General features: G+C 40.9%; 1 protein-coding gene across 1 annotated transcript in view; it reads left to right on the top strand.

The window, feature by feature from the left end:
* LOC121517796 (tubulin alpha chain-like) overlaps positions 1-17,384 on the top strand; it is a 1,079,624-nt gene that overhangs the window by 678,918 nt on the left and 383,322 nt on the right. The gene's annotated exons all lie outside the window — the stretch shown is intronic.

The following is a 17,384-nucleotide window of genomic DNA, read 5'->3' as shown; positions in this document are numbered from 1 at the left end:
CCTGTAAAACAGATCAAATGGTTTGTCATTCTAAAACTATTTCATTGTGAATTGTTTGTGGGACGGATTTAACAACTGAATACTTTTAAAGTCTTCTTTTCCTCCTTTTCTAAATTTAATGATCTTTTGGGGGCCGGTCAGGAAGCTTTGGGGGGCCTGATGTCACCCCTGGGCCTCCAGTTGATGATCACTGCCCTACTCACACAGTTAGATCCTTATACTGCAGCAAGCCACAAGGGGGTGTTTGAGATATTTGAGCCACACTTTTCTGGGGCTGCCATGTAGTTTGACGTGAATTTGCTGCTTCGTCATTGGTGAAAAACACACAAAGGAAAAAGATAATTTGTTTTAATTCTCAGGCAGTGTGAAAAGAAAAACAAAAAAACTCAACACCCCCAATTTGTAAAATGTATGCAGAAATCTGCTGCTTTAATCAAGAATGGACTTATGACCAAGTTTGTCCTGCATCTTATTTGCTAATCATGGTTTATAATGGTTGGATTTTTGTAAAACTGATCAAACATTAAGCCAATCTTTACAAAAAGTTTCAGTCTTATTTTTGGAGTTTCTTAAATATCTGTAGGTATCATAGAAGTAAAGAAAGAAAAGATTTCGTAAATACTGCAATATTTCATCTGAATTTAATCAAGCTACTGGGGGCCGGATGGGAAGCTGTGAGGGGGCTGATGCGGCCCCCGGGCCTCCAGTTGATGACCAGTGCTGTAGAGCATTTATGAGGTCAGGGCTCTGTTTCGGCCAATCAAGTTCTTCCATACCGAACCCATCAATCATGTCTCTATAGTCCTTCTTTGTGCACTGGGACACAGTCATGTTGGACTAGAGAAGGGCCTCCCACAAACTGTTGCCACAAAGTTGTTGGCATAGCATTGTCCAGAATATCTTGGTATGCTGAAGCATTAAGATTTACCTTCACTGGGGATAAGGGGTCCAGCTCAAACCCTGAAAAACAGCCCTTTACCATTATCCCTCCTGCCCCATGTTGTCACTTCACAGTTGGCATGATGCAGTTAGCCAGGTAACATTCTCCTGGCATCCGCAAAAACCAGACTCACTCATCTGACTGCCAAACAGTGAAATAGGATTTGCTAACCCTAACCCAAAGTCTACTGAAATGTGCATTAAAGCATTGTTACTTATGTACAATCACATGAGGCCAGTTTTCATACTGTCCTCTCATCCATCAGCAGTAGAGGGCAGAGGAATCAAACACATGGAGGAGTAACAGATGAAATTCACACATTTTAATCCCTGAACATCTCTGTAGGTCAGAGCCTGGTTTGATTATTAATAAGGTATTAAGGAATCGCACACATACACATACAGCAGGAGGAGGGGCCGCCACAGGAAAACATTATCCCTCAGTGTGTGTGTGTATCTGTAGGACAGGCCCACTGTGGCTGAAACGCCACACAATGGGATGGGTATGGTTGCCAAGGTTACCCCATCAGGCCAGGCAACCGTGGCAACTGGTAGCTAAGTAACAGGAGCCCAGCAACAAAATAGGGAGGGGGGGTTAGATAGGTACCTCTGAGGGGGTGAAATTATGAGCTGCTGAGTGTCAGGGTGTGTGTGTGTGTGGGGGATGGGGTTAGGAAAGCTCAGAGTTTTTCAACACAATGGTCATAACAGGAAAAATCTATTAAGATTCCTTCTCTCCTGGACAATTTGTTATCTATTTTGTAGAGGCTCTGAGCAAAAATATCACAGCCAGTAGCCTCTGCTTACATGCAGGTAGAAAAAGTGAAATCATTGTATGAGTCCAACTAAAACTGGACTTTTACAAAACTTGATATTGTAAACATACAGTCCTGTGCATACAGTCCTGTGCATAAGTGTCAGGTGCTAAAGGTTCACAGCAGTGCCCAACATGCTATGACATGGGGATGGAGGGGGGTTGGGGTGTAAAGTCAGACAGAGTCACTCTGCAGCCAGGCTTCACAGCCTCTCTTTTGTCTGGGCATTTTCTCTCCTGGTGACCAAGGACTCATGACAGCCTTTGCTACAGAGACCTAGGATGGGCTTACCTGGCACAAACCCCCCAAAGGTGTGCACTTTTTTATCTTTACAACAGATAATTTTCCCATGTCCCAGGTTAAAAGGCAAGGATATCCAGAGCCAGACTAGGGTTGTGTCCATCCTCCTTCCCACCTGATGGTGCCCTGAGGTGAGTTTCCTCACAACATCAATGCAGGTAAAGTCACACCTCTATAGAGAAGTAAAATACGTAGCAACAATGGCTGTTTCAGATTAAGAAGAGTTAATTTAACACTTTAAAGCACAAAACCCATCAGCGCCACATCCGGCACACGTCCAAACATCTATGTTGGTCCACAATACATGTAGTCAAACTGCATTTTTGATAGTGGTGAATGTTTTACAGTGTAACAGAGCTGCAGACATTCTTGAAAATCTGTGGCAAGGTGGGACTACTCTGGCAACAACAGATCAGAAAGTCAACCTCCTAACAAGGCAATGCATACTGATGAAGAATATGCACTATGCATCCTTCAGGATCACCTAAAATCACAGGCAGGAGTGGTAACTCACTGGATAACTTCACTCATAGTGCAAATGTATCTCACATCAAAAACAACAATCCTAAAGAACCCACTGACAACAGGTAACATCCAAACACAACTAACTATAACTCCAACACTGAAGACACTTTCACTCAGACTTTAAAATCAACTCTACGTTCACGCTGAGATCAGCACTCCAGGTTTTGCTGTTTTAAGATGTGATGTGGAGTCATCTTCTCTTTATGTCCCACTGTGAAGTCAACAGAAGTGGAAAAAGTACAAGAGAATTGCACTCAAGAAAAAGCACAGTTACTCTGGTTAAAATGTATCTGATCACAAGTGAAAGTACTGATTTCAGAATGACCTCCACCCCTGAAAACAAGTAATAAAAAGAGGGTTCCTACACACCTTGAAAAATCAAATTTAAGACTTTTGAAGACCTTCTGAAGAACTTAACCAGGAAAAATCAACGCCCAATGTTACAGCAAAATTAAAAGCATGTGAAAGTTTTCTGTACACTAGTCCTGGTCCTAAAATACACTGTTTATGAAACGTCAAACAGTATGTGAAAAAGGCATTTTTGGGTCATAAATGTCCAAATTGGATCATTTTTGGCACACTGGATATCCCTATTTAATCCATGTACTGTATAGCAATATTTATAGTAACATGATTTAACAGGATCAGCTGATTCTAAACAACCTAAAATAAGAAGATAAAAATCTAATAAATTTAGCCAGAATAAGATTTTTTTGAAGAGATATCTAAGTCAAAGCACCCTCTAAAATTTAAGAGCTCTTTCTGTTAAAAACAAGACGTTTCATGGCCTTAAATTTCAGAAGTCTGATTTACTTCTTTTGAAGACTTTTCAAGGATCTGTGGGAGTCCTGTAAAAATTTAAAATGGATCAAAATAAATTGTTGTTGAGGGAGTGTTGATTTGCTCTTGTGGTATTAACACACATTTGTTTGTATGGATAATATCTGCAGCTGATAAAGGCAGATTAGTTTTGCTTATATATCGGTTGTATCAGCAGAAATGTTCAACCAACCAATTGGACTACAACAAACTGAAGTATTGTGCATCCAAAAACTACACAAAGCCACATGTTTTCATACATTTATTTTTGTTTTTGCCCAAAAACTACATAAATGTGAGTGGCATTCAGTCTGCCTGAATTATGCAATCTTTACTAAAATGTACTTTTTAAACATGCTTCTATTGCACACATGTACTTTTCTTGTAGAGACAGAAAACTGTTCGACTCACTTTTTTTTACCCAACTTTTCCTGTATATTTATGCTGACGCCCCTCTCTGTAGGCATGAAGTATGTCCTCCTCAGATAACAACCTCGCTAGAAGTGTGTCTGTTTCTTTGGCTCTCATTACATTCAGACAAAAAGTTCTTGTAGGCAGGAAGACATTAATTACAGGCAAAGAGAAGCCACCTTCTTTGTTAACACACATGAGGAGGAACTGTACTGGTCCACAAAAGGCTGCACTTATCAACAACAGCACATATATACAATACACACAGGCTGTTTCCTTCCTGTTAGAGTATGTAGATGTAGTTCCCTTAGATTCACAGCAGAGGGCGCTCTAAATCAGGTGCATCATTCTACCTCAGATGTGGATGCTTTTACACTAATCTTTAATGTAGAAAAGGATTCATACAAAATTAAATATCAGTTAGTAGTAGCTCGTTCTCGCTTCTCACTGTTATCATAATTTATATAATTCAGTTCAATTCAACTTTATTTATACAGCATGTCTAAAACAACCATGGTCAACTAAAGCTCTTCACAGAGTAAAAGGCAAAACATGAAACAAGAATACCTCATTGTAATATTAAAATAGTAAAAAAGAATAAAATAATCTTGTTGTTCAGATTTGTCTTAATACTGCGATGAGAATCTGACCAGTTAGAGTGTAATCTGAACCCTACTGTTGTACTTTCCCTCCTCTCCTCACACACTTCCAGTGAACCTGCTCCAGAATTTGTTTATGATGCTTTTACAGATAAGAGTCCCGTTTGTCTGATTCACAGCTAAGAAGAAAAAAACATCCAGGCAGACAGAAAAAACCTCCAACTCGTGGATTAAAGTTGATTAAAACTGATTTAAAGTAATGTCAATTAAATAAAATATGTAATGTAAAATAAGTGAATGTGTAAATATACATGCCCTTCAAAGGCAGCTTTAGCTGCAATCACAGCTCTCGGTCTGTGTGGATAGGTCTCAGTCAGGCTCAAACATCTGGACTCTGCAATTTAAATCTTCTTTGCAAAACTGCTCAAGCTCTGTCAGGTTGCACAGGTACCAGGTGTGAACAGCGCTTTTTAGGTCCCACCACAAATTCTCTCTTGGATTGAGGTCTGGGCTTTGACTTGGACTCTCCAGAACATCCATCCATTTTCCCTTGTCTTGGGTAGGGTAGCTGTGGCAGCAGGCTAAGCAAGTCAACCCAGACATCTCTCTCCCTAGCAACATTTTCCAGAACCTCCTTGGGGGATACTGAGGCGTTCCCAGGCCGTATAAGATATAGAATTTCTGGGTCGATGTGCCCGGAAGACCTCCACATGGAGGCGACAAGGAGGTGTAAGCCCTGCAAAAAGCAGAGTTCACTCATAAGCTAACTGCTGAGCTGGTCTCGAGTAGGTCTTGCTGTATTTGGCGCCTTCTCACGTGAACTTAGTCACGTGACGCACGTGATTCACGTGAACTAACACTTTTTAATCATGGCGGTTTGGTCAGTTGGCAGGCGTGGGGGATGCTCCGTACAGGGCTGCAGCAGATGTTGTCAAGTTAATACCCAGAACCTGAATTGATCAGCTCCACCAGTGCAGTAGGAGATAGCCCAATGCCTCCCACTGCTCTCATTTCACTGCTCTGGATTTGTTGAACTCTTGTTGCACTCCTCCCTGGATTTTAACTAAAAGACATTCACTGCATTCACCCTGGCCTCAGGGGCATATCAGAAGACTCAGTTGCAACACATTGAACTGCTGATACATGTTGAATCACCGATTCCTATTGAACTGCTGATTCATAATGAACTGCTGGTCCTCAGCCTCCTAGAGTGAGCCTAGAAACCATAATTTGACTCTAGCCCATCAACTGTAAACTTACCCACTTATACTTACCCTTTAGTACTTTACCTCCCCAGACTTCTCATTTGCATATTAGGGGTGTAAATGCTACAGAGGCATCCTAATCAGATGCCCAACCACCTCAGCTGGCTCCTTTTGATGCCAAGGAGCAGCAGCTCTACTTTGAGATCCTCCAGATGTCTGAGCTCCTCACCCTGTCTCTAAGGCTGAGCCCAGACACCCTCTTGAGACATCTCATTTCGATCGCTTGAACCTGCGATCTTATTCTTTCGGTCATTGCCCAAAATTCACAACCATAGGTGAAGGTTGGGAGGAAGATTGACTGGTAAAGCTCTCTCTTCACCACAGCAGTGTCGTACAACATCTGCAATACTGCAGTTGGTCCACCTGTCAATCTCCCTTCTACCCATGAACAAGACCTCAAGATACTTGATCTCCTTCACTTGGAGCAAAGACACTCTTCCCTACAGGAGGGGGTAACCCACCATTTTCCAGCACATTCACCTTATTGTCTTTAAACCATTCCTGTGTAGCTTTCACTGTATGCCATGGCTCATTGTCTTACTGGAAAAGAAATCCTCCACCAAGCCATAGTTCTTTTGAATAAGATTTTCTTCCAGGATTTTCCTATATATTGTTGCATTCATTTTATCCTCTACCTTTACAAGCCTTCCAGGACTGGCTGCCAAGAAGTATCTCCAACGCATGATGCTGCCACCATCATGCTTCACTGTGGGGATGGTGTGTTTGTGGTAATGTGCAGTGTCAAGTCTTGTCTGATGGCGTCAGGAATTGTTTTCTTCAATGGTGTCTTTCTCTTCGCCACCCTCCCATGAAGCTTTGACTGTTGAAGAATCCGGCCAACAGTTGTTATTTGCAGAGTCTCTCCCATCTCAGCTGCTGAAGCTTGGAACTCTTTCAGAACATTCCTAGTTGTCTTGGTGGACTAGAGCAGACCCTTTAAGCCCAACCTAAGACTCAGGGTGCTGAAGTACTGAATTTACCCTTTGTCAGCTGCAGGCAGTAAGCAGCTCGGACTTGAGCAGTTTCAGTGTGCATAGACCTAAAACAGTATTTATCACATATTTGCAGTCATCTGCTCAATCAGTTTAAAATCAATGACTTCCACAAAACTTGAGATAGTAAAGTTAAGTTGGAAATTGGACATTAATCGAGATGACTCAAGATTAGGCTGTTATGGAACAGGTTGTACAGATGCATGTTTCAGATTGGAGGGGTAAATTCCAGAGGTCAAAGTACAGTTAAGAATGTAAAGAATGCTAGCAGGGATAGTGGTCAGTACTCTCTTTAATCTTAAAGGGAATAATGTCAAGCTGGGAATTTGAACAGCTGTATCCTCCAAAAGAGGGATTGAAACTGGCTGAAAATATGAATATATATTTATAAATATAGGTAGTAAACACTGACTACCTGCAAAGGAGAGGGCAGAGCAGGATCTACTTCCTGCTAAGGCTGGCTTCCTTTAACGTCTGCAGATGTTTAACCAATCTGTGGTAGCCAGTGTCCTGTTCTACGCTGTGGTGTGCTGGGGAGGCAGCACCAAAAGGAAGGACAATCTGAGGCTGGACAGGCTGACAAAGAGTCCTGCATGGAGCAGCACTCTGATGGCAGTGGCAGAGAGGTGGAAAAACTACTGGCTAAAACTGACAACAGCAGCCACACTGCTATACCCACCCAGAGGAGATGGTCAGCGGCAGGCTGCTTCCACTGAGCTGCTCTACAGACGGACTGAGGCGATCCTTCCTCCCAAGAGCAATCAGGCTTTACAACATTGCACTAGAGAGGAGTGCTGGGGGACAGGGAGGAAACACTAACAATAATAAACACAAGTTTTAATATTGTGCAATCCCATATTAATAACAATCATAGCCAACAGCACCATGCATCTTTGACTAACTTCAGTTTTGCACAAGCATTGCTTTCACCTGCACTATTTCTTCTCATTCTCACTGTATTTATTCCACAGTGCCCGAGTTCATTCATATTTACTTAGTCTCTGTTTCCTTAGTTATCACAGTTTCCTCACTGTACTTTTATACCTCAGCTATTTATTTATTTATGATAGTTTCTGCCATTCCACAATGTTCAGCTTTTCAGCTCAAGTTGTCCTGCCTTCTTCTGTTGATATTCAGATGTCCTTCAAGTGTTACTCATTGCTTTTGCACATATGTGCAGTGCCTATAAAAAGTATTAAACACCTTTTTTTTTTCACCCTGAAATTTATTCAGTGACTCATTAATGGTCTATGCAATTTAACTTTTTAACCAAAAAAACAAGTACAAAAACTCCTCTTCCTGGACTTGCTGCTGAGAAGCATCCCTGCAGCATGATGCTGCCACCAGCATGCTTTACAGTGGGGATGAGTGTTTGTGGTTGTTATTCATTTTTTAATAATTTATTTAACATGAACACAATGTAGCGCTAATGCTGTGACATTTGATCATGTAAAAGTTCCACATGCACTGCTGTAAGTGTTTATAAAGTGCTAATTTTCAACACCTGTCCACTGGAGGCTTTTAAAGTTAGAAATAAAGGAAAACGAGAAAAGAACAGATAACTAAAAACACAGTATATTAGCAAATACATCAAAGTTAAAATAGCCAAGACAGATAAAATACAAACCCAATAACAAAGAGATGTATTGAAGTTAGTTCCTTTAGATCATAGGTTCTCAAAGTGCGGGTTGCGAGCCAATGGTGGCCCGCAGAAACATTTCTCGCGGCCCACAATTGTTTAGACAGGAAGCAAGGCACACTGAGACTGATTGTTTGTTCTAAATAAGTTTTTACATATATTCTGAAATAGACTGCACACAGTACTGTTATATCCCAAATTTGACTATAGAGGGCAGAAAACCCCAAGGATTTTGTGTGCATTACAATGTTTCTCAAGGTTTTCTCAAGTTTGCCAGGTTTAGCCTCATTTATTGATTAAAACATGTTTATTGCACATTACTGGACGCAGACCAAGAAATGTAAACTGTAGAGATGCAACTTGGTCATTAAAATGATTATAAATGGGGGGTTTTCTCTGTTTTTTTTTTCCATTTTTTTCCTTTGGCGGCCCTCAGTCCAACGTTGGGATCCTAAATTAGCCCTCAGCTGTCAAAACTTCAAGAACCCTTGCTTTAGATAAACAGATATGACACACTTGTTTTATGTGTGGGAACAGTATTGTTGCTCCTACAGCCATGATTTAATACATTTGTTTTAGCTGCATTTTCACCTCAGTGCAGTGTTTAGTGTCCGCTTTTTGGCCTTCTCATTTGATAGCCAAAAACACCATTCTGGTTTCATCAGGCCAAGCCATATTTCACTTGCAGACCGAATAAGATTGTCCTCCAGGATTTCCTAGTTTGCTGCAGTAATCTTACCCTCTACCTTTACAAGCATTCCAGGGCCAGCTGCCTAGAGGCATCCCCACAGCGTGATGCTGCCACCACCATGCTTGATGATGCATGTGGTGATGTGCAGTGTTTGGCATCTTGTCTGATGGTCTCATCACACCAAAGACTTTTCTTCCACTTGACCATGGAGTCTCCCACATGCCTTTAGGTGAACTCTAGTCCAGAATTGAATCTGAGTTTTCTTCAACAGTGTCTTTCTCTTTGCCACTCTCCCATAAAGCTTTGACTGGTGAAGAACCCGGCCAACAGTTGATGTCTGCAGAGACTCTCCCATCTCATCTGCTGAAGCTTGAAACTCATTCAGAGTAGTCATATGAGTTTTGGTGGCCCCTCTTTCTAGTCTCCTTCTTGCACGCTCACTCAGGTTGTGAGGATGGTCTGATCTAGGCAGATTTGCACATGTGCCATAGTCCTTCCATTTCTTGATGGATTTAACTGAACTTTGGGGATTTGCAGTGCCTTGGAAATGTTTTAGTATCCATCCCCTGACTTGTACTTTCCAATAACTGTTTCTCCAAGTTTCTTGAGGTGTTCCTTTGTCTTCATGGTGTAATGGTAGCCAGGAATGAGTGACTGGATCTTTCAGACACAGGTGTCTTTATACTACAATCACTTTAGACACATTCACTGCTCTCAGGTGAGACTACTAGCAACAGTTGGCTGGACCTCTGTTGAATTAGGTCAGTCACTTTAAAGGGGGTAATATTTAGGCAGCCACTTATTTTACATTACCTACTTTTATCTAAGTGATGTTGTTCTGTAGAAGTAGAACAGCTGGAACAATAAAGTATCTATTTAATCTGATCTGACTGTAAAGATGACGCTGGTTTTGCAGCACCGTTTCCTCTTACATGTTGTAGGCTGTCTTATAGTAAAGGTACAGCCAACTTTGGTCTTGAGCCTTGAGTCTACAGCAAGTGCATTAAATAAAAGACAAAAAATGTGCTTTGAAGATGCAGTGGTCAGATTTTGACCAGTAAGTACCTTCAGCTCTCCTTCTTCATCCTCCACAACATGCCCAGGCATAGCTCTGTTTTCACCACAGGGCAAAAATGTATCCCTTGACCTTGGAGTGGTGACCTCTGATGAAGGTCGCAGAAAACTGCCTTTCTCTTCCATGTTGGGTTTTGTGTTTCTGCACCTGGACTGAACACACAGAAATACACCAGGTTTATCAAACAGAGCCTTGAGGATGGCCTCGGGCTGCTGCTTTTCTGTCGCCTAATCCTAACCCTTCTCTGTGCAGAAATAAAACATGACAGGGTTCGTGCTTACATGGAAACACCTTTAAGCACATATAGATTGAGTGAACATCCCCATGTTGTAGGAATGTGCATCCTGTGTGTTCTCAGCTCGGGGGCACTATGAAGAGCACAGAGCTGTATCGTTTGACAGCTGGGAGCTATTTGAGTTAGTTCACCATAAACTTCCTCTTCCTTCTGTAAGGCCAACAATAAAACACACCCACACTTGTCAGGCTGGCTTCTTTTCCAGATCAGACTCTTTCCTTGAACAGGCCGAGGTTATTCCCCACAGGGTAAACAGATGCAGAGCTCCTGTATGGACCATAAAAACACAAACACGAAGCTTTTATTATAGTGAAATTTGATCTGGACTTTCACAATTAATCTCAGAATTTCTGTAGTAAATTGAGATTAATCACATCCTTTTAAACTACATTTTAAAATTCCACAATTTTGCACTTTTCTACCATCTTAAACTAAGGATAATTGACTTCCTGTTTGGTGACAGACCTGCTTTTGAATGCAGATCAAAAAGTTTGACTTTAACTTAACTGACTGAAAGTGACAAATCATACAATAAATCCTAATTAAAAAAAAAAAAAAACATTACTGCCCTAATCATCTTTACTTAAACCTCAATTCCATAAAAGTTGGGGATCTGTGTAAAATATAAATAATAAACAGAATGCAATGATAGTTAAATCTCATAAACCCATATTTTATTCACCATAGAATATAAAAATATATCAGATGTTGACAGAAAAATTTTACCATTTCATGAAAAATATTTGCTCATTTTGAATTTGATGGCAGCAGCACATCTTAAAAAAGTAGGGGCGGGGAACAGAAGGCTGGAAAAGTAAGTGCTACAACTGAAAGTGGTCAGTAACATGACATTTTTTGGAACATTTTTGAGAGGCAGAGTCTCTTAGAAGAAAATATGAACATAGGTTCACCAATCTGTGAAAAACTGAATCAAAAAATCATGGATAATTTCAGAAAAATGTTCTTCAACCTACAATTGCAAAGACTTTAAATATCCCACCATCTTTAGTCGATAAAATCATCAACAGATTAAGAGAATCTGAGAAATCTCATCTCGTGCAGCCTGCAATCAAAATCATAGATGTAAAAAAGCACCCATCTCTCCAAACGCTATGAGCAGTCTGTCCTAAAGCAGGCACACAAAACTGTATATGATAAGATCCACAAGGAGGGCGGAGGAAGATTTAGGGTCCCTCAGACCTGGCTGAACAGAGACAAACATTCATTTGTGCCCATGTCCATTAAATTTCTAAATAAACAGGTAATGTCAGATGTGCAAATGGAAAATGCAATATGCCGGTATGTCACAGCTGCCAGTATTGTTTTGTTTTTTTATATATGTGGAAAATTGTTAGATGGAATTTCTGCTCTAACAGGATTAAATGTTATAGGTTTTGTATGATCTGTACTTATGTATTTATTGATTTTGCATCTGTGAGACAGACTCCAGGACAAATCTTCCTACAACTTATCTTATCTTATCTTATCTTATCTTATCTTATCTTATCTTATCTTATCTTATCTTACTTTTGGAAATCACTGCATGGGCTCAGGAACACGTCAGAAATCATCGTCTGTCAACACAGTTGGCCATGCTATCCACAAATGACAGTTAAACCTGGATCATGCAAAGAAGAAGCCATATGTGAACAGGATCCAGAAACACAGCTGTCTTCTCTGGACCAAAGCTCATTTAAAATGGACTGAGACAAAATGGAAAACTGTTCTGTGGTCACATGAATCAAAATATATTTCCTTAGGAAACTACAGATGTCGTGTCCTGTGGACTAAAGAGGAGAGGGCTTATTCTTCTGACTCAGTCCTAAAGCCTGCATCTCTGATGGTATGGGGTTGCATTAGTGCCTATGGCGTGGGCAGCTCTGACATCTGGAAAGGAACTATCAATGCTGAAAAGTAGAGAGAAGTTTAAGAGCAACATATGCGCCCATTCAGACAGCGTCTCTTTCAGGGAAGACCTTGGCTATTTTATAAGCTTTAAATCTGTTTTATTACAGGACACAAACATGCATGAAAACAGTCATTTATGAAGTGATATTGTATATTTGTATACAATGACACACGTCTTCTCTCAGTTTTTAACCACTCCCATGAATATTGCAAGCAGAAAACAACTTTGAATAAAGATAAAATAAGATAATATACCTAAACTAAAATCCTGGAGATCATTAAGGTTGGGGTGGATTATTTTTACTGTTCCAAAAAAGTTGGGACATTATGTAAACCGTGAATAAAGGCAGACACCAGTGATTTCCAAATCCCTTTCAACCTATTCTCAGTGGAATACAGCACAAACAGGTCAACATGTTTTAGACTTAAACACACAATCTGAACATAACTGGAATATGTTCCAAAAAAGATGGGACACAAGCATGTTTACTGTTGTGACCCATCACCTCTCCTTCTAACACCTCTCTGTCAGCATGTCGGGACTTAAATTTGTGAAGTATTGAAAGTGGAGTTCTTTCCCATCACTGCCTGACATTCATCTTAAGTTGCTCAACAACAACATCTACATGTTTGCTTATTCCACCTGCGCTTCAACAACAGGAAAACATTTGCAAGATTCTGGAGGTTCTCAGCAGCCTCTCTGTGTAAATGAGAACATGCAGCAACATGTACGGACATATGATGAGAGGAAGGAGAGGCAGCATGATCCCAGACAGGAGGAGGAGGAGGAGGAGGGACGCCAAACTGGAGGAGAAAGTGAAAGAATGTAAATTCGAAAAAGGGAAATCCCTGACAGAGGGGGAGTTGGAGAAACACCAGGAGTTTCTTTTGTTTGCTTGAAGCTTTATGAGAACTGATAAATGTAATAAATGAGGGGGTCATTATTGAGAAGTGGGGTATTTTCGCAATAATTGTTAGACAGAGCAGGTTTGTTAAGCGTGGATGTTTATCTGGATAGAAACTGATAGAAATGTCCCGAGAGTTATCTGAAATGTTACAAAAGAGCACAGGCTTTGTGGGAATGCGATTCTTGGCAGTTAGAACAATCAGACATAAGGCGTACTTGGCACTGATGACCAGATCTGTTTCTTTCGTTTACATAGAAAAACTTTCCTCAAAGTTGTTTAATGGTGATGTTTCTTTTAAGGCTGCAAGAAACAAAGAAAGACATCAGGACATATCACAAAAAAGAAACAGGTCATAAAATGTGCAACGCTTCAGGTGTGCAGCAGTGAGAATGTAACTAAGCTGGCTTATCTGTTGTGTACTCTCTCCCCTGACTTATGTGATTAACCTGGCATAAACATTTACTTTAAGCACTAACACGCTGTTAATTATGAAATCACAGAAGCATATTAGCTTTCTAGCTGCTGCTCCTAGGGCTGAACAATTTGCAAAAAAAAAAATCTAAAGCAATTTTTTTTCCCAAATATTGTGATTGCAATTTAATATGCGATTATTTTTCGGTTAATCGTATGTTTTTTTCCCGACAAATTCAAGCAATAAAAAATTCCATAAATAAGAACATGTGTATTGAAAACAATGAAATTATTTACAAAGCAATTAATACATAGAAGCATGGCTCTGAATATGGGGGTGAAACAAGCTTTAAGCTATAAAGGAGGTGGCTGGGGTGGAGGAGGTGAGGCTGGCTACCAGCTGATCGCAGCTGGTAACGCTAGGATTCATCAGTTTTAGATAGAATGAGCTAAATGTTTTTGCCCATATTGCAAATCTGATGTAATTTGCTTTGTTTAAGGGCATTATCATTTTATGCCATTCATTTTGATTAGGAAAAACATACATAAAACACAACAGGGAGGATTTTTGTAAATCCATCCATCCATCCATCCATCCATCCATCCATCTTCTTCCGCTTATCCGAGATCGGGTCGCGGGGGTAGCAACCTAAGCAGGGAAGCCCAGACTTCCCTCTCTCCGGCCACTTCGTCCAGCTCTTTCCGAGGGATCCCAAGGCGTTCCCAGGCCAGCCAAGCGACATAGCTTCTCCAGCGTGTCCTGGGTCTATCCCGGGGCCTCCTCCCAGTGGGACTTGCCCAGAACACCTCACCAGGGAGGCGTCCAGGAGGCATCCGGACCAGATGCCCGAGCCACCTCATCTGGCTCCTCTCAACGCGGAGGAGCAACTGCTCTACTCTGAGTCTCTCCTGGATGACCGAGCTTCTCACCCTATCTCTAAGGAAGAGCCCAGACACCCTGCGGAGGAAACTCATTTCAGCTGCCTGTATCTGTGATCTTGTTCTTTCGGTCACAACCCACAGCTGATGACTATAGGTGAGGGCAGGAACATAGATCGACTGGTAAATCAAGTCGATCTATGCCTTTCGACTCAGCTCTCTCTTCACCACGACAGACCGATGCAGAGACCTCATCACTGCCGACGCCACACCGATCCGCCTGTCAATCTCTCGCTCCATTCTTCCCTCACTTGTGAACAAGACCCAGAGATGCTTGAACTCCTCCACTTGGGGCAGGATCTCATTCCCTTTTTGTAAATCATGATAAAAAAAATTGACACTTGAATGTTTGCATGATTTGCATAAAATCTCTGCCGCAGCAAAAAAAAAAAAAAGATTTATTAAACTTGCAGAAGGCCATATTGCAATTTAATCTAATTTGCGATCAATTGCCCAGCCCTAGCTGCCACTGTAATAATTAGCTCCAAAAATACTGAAACATAAACAATTTAAATAGCGGTTGGTTCCAATCCACACCTCAAAGATCAACAGTAAAGCTGTGATTTCAGCTAGCAAACAGAGTAAGTATTTTGGCAGAGATTTTTACAAATCAACAGGTTGCATCACAGGCAAATTAGGGACCAAGACACCTGGTCTGGTTCAACCTGATGAAGAAACATGGAGCCGCCACCCTGCGGACTCACCACCTGCAGGGATGAGCATGGTGGCTGGGTGCAACATGCATGCCTGAAAGGCTTCTTTCTTCAGCCTGATAGCTTCCTTCACCTCTGGTGTCCCCATCAGGTTCTAAGGTTCCCCCCACGAAAGGCACCAATGGTCTTCTGGCCCAGTGTTAATTTTGACAGGTATTTCTAATTTTAGTCTCTGTCTTAGTCTTTAAAATAAATGCCTTTTAGTGTCAGCCACATTTTAGTCATTTATTCCCTTTATAGTTTTAGTCTGGCTTTAACTGACGAAAACTCAAAAACATTTTAGTTTAGTTTAAGTCCATAAAAAGTCCTCTCATTTTAGTCTGAACCTGGTCAAAGCATTTATTCTGTTGCTTTAATCTGGTACCAAATCATCGTAGTATGTTCTATGTGCGTTGCCAAACCAGGGGTCCCTGCTTTCTACAGCTGACGAAAACTAAAAGTCCATAAAAAAGTCCTCACATTTTAGTCTTTACTTTTAGTCCAAGCATTTATTTCCTTGGCTAAATCTGGTACCAAATCATGGTAGCCTGTTCTATGCACTCTGCCAAACCTGGGGGTCCCTGCTTTCTACAGCTGAGAGGCAGCACAGCTACAGATGCATTATATTTAGACAGATTTACCAACAGTGGAGAAATATCACAGATTTTGAATGTCCAGCAAAAGCTAAATTACATTTTAGTCTAGTGTCAGTCGTCTTGTTTTAGTCATCACAGATCTATTTTTGTTAGTTTTAGTCTAATTTTTGTCATGGAAAAAAGGCTGTGGAAGAAAAGTTTTAGTCATAGTTTTAGTCAACAAAATTAACACTGGTTGCCAACCAGTGCAGCAGAGTACAATCGTGTTTCGGTGCTTGTTGCAGAGCCTGTGTGCAATTAACCCTTTACCTACTGAGTCTAAAAATTACAATTTGGACATATTTTGTTATTATGGCTGTAAAATAGTCAGGAAATGCCCTAAGTCTGAGAGCTTTGGTCCCTTTACCCAGGAGTATTTGAACTTGACTTTTCAATTGTATGGAATTGTCAGCAGTTTAAAAGAAGAAAAACACAAATACTGATTTGTTTTTCATGGCTTTTATGAGAAGAAATTTTGTTATTGCTCATGAGGTTTTGATTTGACATTTGAAATGTGAACCTGTACATGTTTAGAACAATCACCAGTCATTCTTGAGTCTAGGACTCTGGGTGTGCAAAACACAGTGCAAAAGATAACTACATACATAGGGGAAAATTAGTGCAAATAAAAGTGGAAAAATTCTCAACATTCTCAAGTAACATATTGTTATTGCACATGACAGACACGCACAAATGCCACTTACGCTATTTTGTGAAAACAAAACACCACTCTCCCTCGCTCTCCTTTTCTCACTTGCCTTCTACCAAAGGTGCCGTTTTCGCAGTGCTGTTCAACATTACCATAATATATATACCACACATCATATATTGCCAGGAGGCACAGATTCTCAGCTCTCTGTCAGCATTGGAATTTTTTAGACTGAGCAAACTTTCGAGAAGTTACAGTGTTGAGAATCCGTGTAGCAGTCTCATGACACTTCTGGTGTTTTGCTGTAGTGTTTTGCTATGAATGCCCACGTCATATGGTTGCGAGTACCGTAATGAACCATATATGTGCGCATGTCCACACTTCTCAGCTTTCCAACGCCATTGGAATTTTTCTGATCGGACAAACTTTGACAGTTACAGTAATGATACTCCGGACATATAAAACACAGCGCCGGCGCCGGCTCAGTAGGTGAAGGGTTAAATGAGACAAAATGATACCACTAGAAAGCGAGGAATCTCAGCTTTCATCCAGTTTTTAAAGCATTTTCATAGGATAAACCATTCAAAAACTATTAAACATTTTCGCACGGTAGCTATTTTTATCCACCCCCGGCTACGTGGATATCTGAGAGTTAAACATCTGAATGATATGGTCAGCTGTAGTCACAGGAAGATCAAGCTGCTTGGAGATGGTGTTCAAGCCTTTACCTTTAACATGCTTGTCTTTCTAATCTCCTGGGACAACTGCCTCCTTAGTTTTCTGTGGTCCATGAAGGGACTGTGCTGAGTGTTTTCCTGAGTCAAACACTCTTCAGTGTCATAGGCGTGCAGAGACAATGACTCTAGGTGTAAAAGCT

This window comes from Cheilinus undulatus, linkage group 11, assembly GCF_018320785.1.
Source record: "Cheilinus undulatus linkage group 11, ASM1832078v1, whole genome shotgun sequence".
Classification (NCBI taxonomy): domain Eukaryota; kingdom Metazoa; phylum Chordata; class Actinopteri; order Labriformes; family Labridae; genus Cheilinus; species Cheilinus undulatus.
The sequence above is the reverse complement of the archived record's forward strand: the minus strand, read 5'-3'. Positions and strand labels throughout refer to the sequence as shown.